At 30.4% G+C, this 8,644-nt stretch overlaps 1 protein-coding gene and 1 pseudogene across 12 annotated transcripts in view; one reads left to right on the top strand and one right to left on the bottom strand.

Moving 5' to 3' along the window:
- The window catches only part of DPP10 (dipeptidyl peptidase like 10), a 1,220,852-nt gene that overhangs the window by 1,074,507 nt on the left and 137,701 nt on the right, over positions 1-8,644 (top strand). The window lies entirely within an intron of this gene.
- LOC112470462 lies at positions 2,489-2,607 on the bottom strand (annotated as a pseudogene).

The following is an 8,644-nucleotide window of genomic DNA, read 5'->3' as shown; positions in this document are numbered from 1 at the left end:
ATCTAAGTGTCAAAAAATAATTTTATAAGAGAAATCAAAACTAGAGCAATACATATTGGAACGTTCAAGGTACCACCAAGGATAAAAATGAAGTGGGGAAACAAAAAAAAAACAAAAACCATAAGATTTCATGATGAATTGTTCAAAACTATAAAGAAAGAATCAGACCAAAGAGAAAGCTATCTCAAAGAGAGAAAATTGTTCAAGGGGAATTCAGGAGTATATTTATTATTTTATTTTATTTTATTTTATTTTATTTTTATTAAAAATGATTGGGGTGACATTCATCAACAGAATACAATAATTTTCAAGTGTACAATTCAACAGTATGTCACATTGCATTGTGTGTTCACCACCCAGAGTTAGATTTCTTTCCTATTTGGAGGTGGTACTGGACCAAGAGTTCCATGAGGCCCTCTCTACTTTCTGTAGTCTATGGAAATGCTATACAAAATTAATTTAGCTGTTTTTATGTTACTTTTTTTGTAGTCTACATTAACCTCATTTTCCTCTGAATCAGTACCTTTCACTTTATCATTTAATTCTATGTTTCTTATATCATTATCTACTCCAAATGTCTGTTTTTCACATTCACATCTACATTACAGAGTTCTTGACCACAAAAACTATGGTAATCATGCCTTCTTTTCCTTCCAACTTCCCAATGTCTAGCACAGTCAAGATGAATTGCTTTTGAGATGCTTGCCATGCTTTTCAAATTTCTGTGACTATTTCTCTAGTCATTGTAAAATAAATAATAAATATTTGGTTATAAAATAAAAGGCATAGGCTAAATAAGTTTTAATGTTATTTCTGGCTCCAAAATTTTATTATACAAATATCCATGGGAGACGGGGATTACTTTATTGAAAATAGAGTATTTGGAGCCTAATAAGTCTGATTGCTTGTTTATATAATCTAAATTCTTTGGAAGACAACTCTTCGATCTATTTAAAGTCCAATAGCCTACTTGAAATTTGATCCTAGTTCCTATTATAATTCTTGCTTTTATGTTTTCCTTTCATTTTCTCTGTTTGCTTGTATATCTTTTTCTAATTTTATTTTTATAGTTGCATTGTATGTTTTTGTTCTCTATTTTGCTTTGTTTTAATTATGAAAGTTTTTACATTTATGTAAAATTAATAAAGCATACCCTATGCATAATATTGTTTTTGTACCACATTTATAGACCAATTTTATTGAGCCAAGATGAGTTCTGACACATTCTTAAAATTCAGGAGTTTTCTGTGTCATCATAAGAAAGTCAAGAATAATCATAATGAAAAATAAGTCTGCAGTTAATGATCCATTGGCTATAAACTCTAACTTTATTATTTTTTTTTCATGAAATGTTTTATTTCAACCAACTTTCCTAAGTGGTTTTGTACCAGATAACATAATTCAATTGGCTCCCCATCATCTTTTGATTAGCCTTTCTATAGTTCCCATATTTCCATGTTCTTAACGTGGAAATCTAGAATTAGGATGGAGACATGTAATCTAAACTACCAATCAACTAAATTTTAGGTTGGAATTGATCAGTATGAAGGAGAAGGCTCTCTGTGATGTCTCTAAGTTTTGCTATGTTGATGGTCTCAGAGATGTCTGGTTTTCACTGGCCTCAGGGCTTATAAGTCCTGTTCCTAGCACTGCAATGGCTTTTGTGGGGTGAAAGAGGTGCAAGTTTTCTATTAGACTTCATGCAGCAGCAATGTTTTTTGTTGTTTATTTGTTTGTTTTTTTACCAGCCAGTTTTATGGCGTTGTTTCAGCCAACATTCCTAGAAATTTATCTCCCACCTTGGGTTCCTTAGTCCTCCCAACTATTCTGTGTGATCTCTAATACCTTTAATACCTCTTTTTTTAAAAACTTTTATTGACATTTGTTTGATGCTGAATTTACTCCTGGGCCATACGTTTTTGTTTCTTCAGTTTCTTTTGGGATGTCTTTTTCTTCTGCGCAATTTCCTCTTCTGGTTTAGGAACGATCTGCTCTTTTTCAGTGAGGATCATCTCAGTGTGGCTAGGAGAGCTCATGTAGGGGTTAATCCTCCCATGAGCTTTGTAAGTTCTGTGCTGCATTTTGGGAACTTTGTTCACCTGGATGTGCTCAATGCCCAGAGTCCACATCTAAACCCTTAAGTTCAGCATTAGTCTCTATTTTAAGCACGTGCAGCAAAAATGCAGCACTCTTTTTGGGCCTCTGATCCTGCAATCCAACCTCACTCTTTGACCTGGGCACACCTGCCAGCTCCACCATTGTAACAATAGAATGGCACACATTGCCTCTGTAAAGTGACACCTTTCAGATACTTGGTGACTTTTCGGATATGCTTACCCTTGATGGCCTGGGCAGTTTCACGAGTGTTCTTAGAGTGAGCATGAAGATTTTCTTTTTTTTTATAGGTGAGGCAACCCTTGGTTGACCTCACAGATTGCAAAGACTTTGTCAGTTTACAATCCTTTATTTTTTAATTATTATTTTTTTATGCCTACAGCACCTGGTCTTCCTAGGTGGTCTCCCATCCAAATATTAACCAGGCCAGACCCTGCTTAGCTTCTGAGATCAGACGGGATCGGGTTTGTTCAGGGTGGCATGGCCGTAGACAAGATTTGAACCTCTTGATTTGCATGATTTTATGGGTTTTTCTGGATCAAGTGAATAATGAACTATTTCAGGAGTCACTGCAGGTCACTTACGGGAAGAGCATTAATATCTTTTTAATATACGCCTTTTAGGTTTAATTAGCTAAAATCCAGTTCTGTTACTTGTAATAAAGAATTCAGATAGAGCTTTTCTTAAGACTTTATTTAAATAATAGAGGCATAAATATATACAAAAAGAGCACGATACAGTCCCTTCTGAGCACTTTCATCCATGGACAGACAGTTTACCCAGAGCTCAGCGAGTTGTGTGTTGAAAAATATGTATTCTCCTCTGATTGAGCACAGCTCTGGGCCACAGCATAGCCAGGATATAGATTGACTTTCCTCTCTTGTCCTCTCAGTTGTGTTGTTTTGTGTAGAGCACAAGTTGAACATCCCTATGAAATAGCCCTAATATATCTACATATAACACAGATATGTGTATATTAATATCCATGCATGTGGTATGCCAGTGACGGTACGAAAATAAGACATTTAAGCTGATTTTGATAGGTTATTCAGTCTTACTGGGATTCAAATTACTATGTACTTCTTACAGTTTAAAGGTGTTAAGATACTTTGGAAATAATCTGAATTTAGTAATTATTTTATACTGAAAACATTTTTTAATTTATAAAACATTTATCTCAAAGAATGTAACGTATAAAACACAAAAATGTACTGGAAAATGACAAACTAGTATAATCAAAAATGCTATAAAATATTGTCAGTTACTAATTACAAAATTTTGGTTCATCAGCAAAGAGGATTTTAACCTCTGTTTAATTTCAGTACAGATCTGGGTTAAGTTCCCAAATCCTATTATTCTCACTATCAGTTGTTGTATATTTAAAAAATATAACTAATGATAATGCTTAATCTGTATTTCCCAATTTTGTTATTGTTCCTACTACCACTCTGAGAAAAAAAGAAAAAAGAAAATTGGAACTAGTAGAGATTTCTCTTCTAAGAAGGGAATGCTTAATTTCACGAAAAACCTATAAGCTTGTCAGAAGGATGTGAGAAAAGAGAAATGATTGGTAATCTTATTGCTGGCCTAACTGCCTCATGAGCTAATCATCTTCTTAATTATTGTTTCTCTCTGATCTCAAATAGGTTGATGATGCAAAACCATAGAGACCAAAATTTTCAAAACTGTGTAGTAGGGCCACCAACTGCTTGGTCCTTTCGCCCTAATCCTAAATCTGATCAAACCCAATGTCTAAGACTATGCTGTCCCATACAAGACCATTAATTACATGTGGCCATTTAAATTTGAATTAATATTGAATAAAATTACATGTTCTTCAGTTTCACTAACCCATTTCAAGTACTCTATAGTGACAGGTCACTTGTGGCCACAGCAGGTCGAACATTCTCATGTTCATGAAAAATGTTCTATTGACCGCCCTGACCTAAGCACCTAGGAACTTTTATTTTTAGCTTACAATTCTCTGGAACCATGCATTGAAAGAATGATATACTAAAAATCTCATTCCCATATTGATTGTGTCCTTTCCATTCGGTAGTTGCCACTAGATAATTAGTAGCCTCTTATGAGATAAAGCACAGAAAAGTACAATGGTCACAGCATTTTAGCTTTTAACGCTTTTGACAAAGACATATCTATTTCCCTTCATCACAACTTGTTTGCTAAAGTAGAATAATTACTATATTTCATCCAATCCGAACTCATCAATTGAATGGTGCACCATTATTTTGTGTTCCAGGAAGCAATTAAATTATGATGTTCCATTTTTTTCAGTCATCTCATTTTCAGAGATGTTAAAATGTGAAAAAATGTACATCTTAGATTTATAAAAATATGGTAAAGTTAAAAGCCAGATTTCCATTCATTTGCGAAATCATATCTTGCAACATATTTTAAGACAACTTAAATACAGGAAATTATACTTGGTAGTGTCTTAATGGATTGAGAGTTTTCTTAAAATATCTTTCTATTCCTTTATTCATCTTATGAATCTGGCTTTATCTCAGATGACAAGTAACATTTTTTTTTTATATTAAGGTATGATTTAAATACAAGAAAAAAATTTCCTTTTTAGTGTACAGGTCTGCAAGTTTTAACAAGTACACATAGTCATGGAACCATCACTACAATTAAGATATAGAATAGTGCCATCACAAAAAATTTATCCACGTCACTTTGTAGTCAACCCTGCTCTTTAATTGTAATCCATGGCAACTACTGATTTGCTTTCTATCTCCATAATTTTGCATTTTTTAGAATGTCATATAAATGGAATCATACAGTATTTAGCTTTGTAAATATGGTTTCTTTACAGAATATGTTGAGATTCATGTATGTTGTATATATCAGTGATTTGTTCCCTTTTCTTGCAAACAATATTTAATTGGATTGATATATCACAATTTATTCATTCCTCAGTTTAGGAACATGTTGGTGATTTCAAGTTGTTGATGATTACCTAAAAAACTGGTATATATATGGACACAGATTTTTCTATAACATAGATTTACATTTCACTTTGATAAATACTTAAGAGTGAAAACTGTTGAATCATATGGTAACTTTATAAAAACCTGCGAAACTATCTTCTAAAGTACTGTTTGACAGTCCCACCAGAATTATTTGAAACTTCCAAGCGCTATTATTATTTTACCATTCTAATAATGTGTAGTGGTATTTGAATTTTCCTCATGAAATTTCCTTGAAAATGGTTTCATGGGCTTAATTGCTATCCATATATCTTTGAATGAATGCTTGTTCACGTATTTCCCCATTTTTAAGGGGGTGCAAGTTTTGTTGAAGTATGAGTTTTTTATTTATTTTGGACACAAAAAGCCTTTTATCATATGTAATTTGCAAATATTTTTATTCTAGTCCATGGCTGACCTTTTCATTTTGAAATAAGTTATTTTTTTTTTAAATTGGACATTCTTAATTTTGAGGAAATCCAATTCAGTTTTTTATTTATTTATGGTGCTTTTGGCTAAGAAATTTTGCATAACCAAAGTCACAAAGATTTTCTCTAGTATTGTTTTCTTCCAGAAACTTTAGGTTTTACATTGAGAACTCTGATTATTTTTGGTTAATTTTAATGCATGCTGCAAAAGATAGATAAAAATTTATTGTTTTGCATATGAATATCCAATTATCCTAGCACCATTTGCTGAAAAGTTTGATTATCCTTTCTTTCTTCATTGAATTGCCATGGGACATCTATCAGAAATTCATATAGATAGATGATAGATGATAGATAGATAGATAGATAGATAGATAGATAGATAGATAGATGATAGACAGATAGATAGATAGATGTGAATATATATAGACATATATACATACCTATATATCCAGCTATTTTGAAGTGGACTTTTACATAAAACTTCAGAAAACAGTTACTATGAAATCTTTGGAGTTGTCTTTTGAAGATCTTTGCTCTTTCTTTCCCATTTTTCTTCTTCTACAACTACTGTTGAATATCATTTATCTTCACTAATGCATTAAGAGTGATTTTTGGTCTTCATGCCAAATCTTTGATATTATATACATATAATATCATATAATATCATATAATACTATATACTATATACATATAATATCATATGTAATGTCATATATACATATAATATATAATACTACATACATATAATATATGTAATATCATATATATATACATAATATCATGTGCAATATCATATATATACATATAATATATATTATATAATATATACATATAATACATATAATATTATGTACATATAATATTTGACCTTCAGTTTATGCCATGCTATAGAACACTTATTTTAATCAGTTGTAGTTAAATTTCAAAACATTATCAGACCTTAAAAAAGTTAGTTATTCTCAAATATTTTTGACTCATAACCCTTTCCCATAATATGTTATTTTTGTTAACTCCAGTAACCTCCCATCCTTTAAAAAGAAATCATTGATTCCTTAACATCATCAAGAAACTGAGGCAAACAGTTATGTCACTTGTCCAAGTTTGTATAAGTTAGCCAGACAAACAATCCACACTCAATCCACAATCTTCAGTATCACACTACTCTGATGATGGAAGATATTAAATAAAAACATGAACAAGTAAGTTATGTTTATGACCAATAAAAATGTGTTTTAATAAGTGACTCAAGAAATTTTTAAAGATAATGGACAATTTTTATTCCACAATATTTAATCCTCTTTTCAGTTTAACTAGAATTTAATCAGGATATTAAACCTACATTGAAATAGTCAAGATTTAGAGTGTTTATATGTCACAAGAAAGATAAACATGACCTCATCTCAGATGTTAAAATGGATTTTAAAGTCGTTTTGTGGTGATTCTAGTCAGGAAAAGACAAATAAATAAGACCAAAATAGTCCCGAAAATTATCGAAGTTCTATGTGGAATTTAAGAGTAATATTAAAATCAAATGCCTTTGAGTGGTGAACACATAATGCAATATACTGATAATATATTATTGAATTGTACACTTGAAACCTACATAATTTTATTAATCAATGTCACCCTAATAAATTTAATTAAAAAAGAAAAGTTGTATAAACTACTGAACCAATTGTATTAAAAATTGCCCAGTTATTTGGGAAATAAAAAAAAAAACAAAACAAAACTGAATTTGTACTTTAAAAAAAAACATAATTTTAGGTGAACTCAAGAGATCATGGATTTTAAAAGCATTAGAAGAAATTACTGTTTTAAGTTTATAATGTTATTACTAAAGCTTTTCTTGATATGCTACTAGATCTGAAATAGGAAATAACTTTTAGAAATAATCATATAAAGTTTTAAAATTTATTTGTAGAACACACACACACAAGGTGAAAAGGCAAGCATTAATTGGGTAAAATACTTGTTTCATTTATGTAAACAAGGTAACAATTCATAATATAAAAATAGCTTAGAGATCAGCAAGAAAAAGATAAATAACCCCATAGAGAACACTTTAATAGATAAGACACAAATGAAGAAATACTAAGCATTAAAAGCTTATGACAAGATATTTAAGCTTAATCACAATTAAACTGTAAGTCTAAATAATGAGATCTGTTTTTGTTTTTCCCATTCAAATAATTCAAATCAGCACAGTAAGTAATATTGTTTTTGACATTAAAGAAAAAAATATACTTGTGTAGCACACAGCAGTGTAAATGTTTTTAACATTTTTACAAAATTATTTGGTAATATGAATCAAAATATAGAATGTGCATATCTTCTGACCTACAAATTTTACTTCTGGGAATATATATTCTAAAGATATGCATAAATATGCAATGAAAATAATCTCAGCATTTTATATATTACATAAAAAATATGATCAACCTAAATAGCTATTAATATGTAAGTAGTCACATAATTATCATACATTCTTGAAAATTATATTTATTATATTTTTCCAATATTAAAAAAATTATTCAATATAGGTGAGTCTTAATTATCTATGGGGATAATGGTATTGTAAAAAGTGAGTAATACAAATTTTATACAATTAATTTTAAGGTTTTTTTTTCCTGCTCCATTTGTATTAGAGTAATTAACAAGTTGCCATTGAAATAATTTTGTTTTTCTGGTTCTATTCTTTTGGTCTAGTTTTATGTAATAATTAAATAATTTTCATATAATTTGTCCTTTAACCTTTATAACAAAACATTTGAAAATATTTTCTTTTCCATTTTTCTGGTGAGTAAATTAAAATTTGAAATAACGTCCTGGAGAAAACACAAGCTAAGACTTAATTCCATTGAAATGAAGAAAGAACCTTTTCACCAGTTGATGTGGAATGAAATAACCATTTTCTTAAGGAACATACTCGGCTCTGTTAACGGGGGCCTGGGAATACCTTTGTGTGGAAGCAGTTATTTTCATCCTTGCCTTTCTAGTTCTAGCACTAAAGATAAGGTTGAAAGTTTGTCTATCATTCTGTCCTTTTGCAATATATTTATTTCTGCATTGACATGCAAGAGAGAAAAATAGTTTGTAGGTAGTTAGACG

The sequence above is a fragment of the Pteropus alecto genome, unplaced genomic scaffold (assembly GCF_000325575.1).
Source record: "Pteropus alecto unplaced genomic scaffold, ASM32557v1 scaffold3, whole genome shotgun sequence".
Taxonomy (NCBI): Eukaryota; Metazoa; Chordata; class Mammalia; order Chiroptera; family Pteropodidae; genus Pteropus; species Pteropus alecto.
This window is presented reverse-complemented; position numbering and strand designations above follow the sequence as displayed.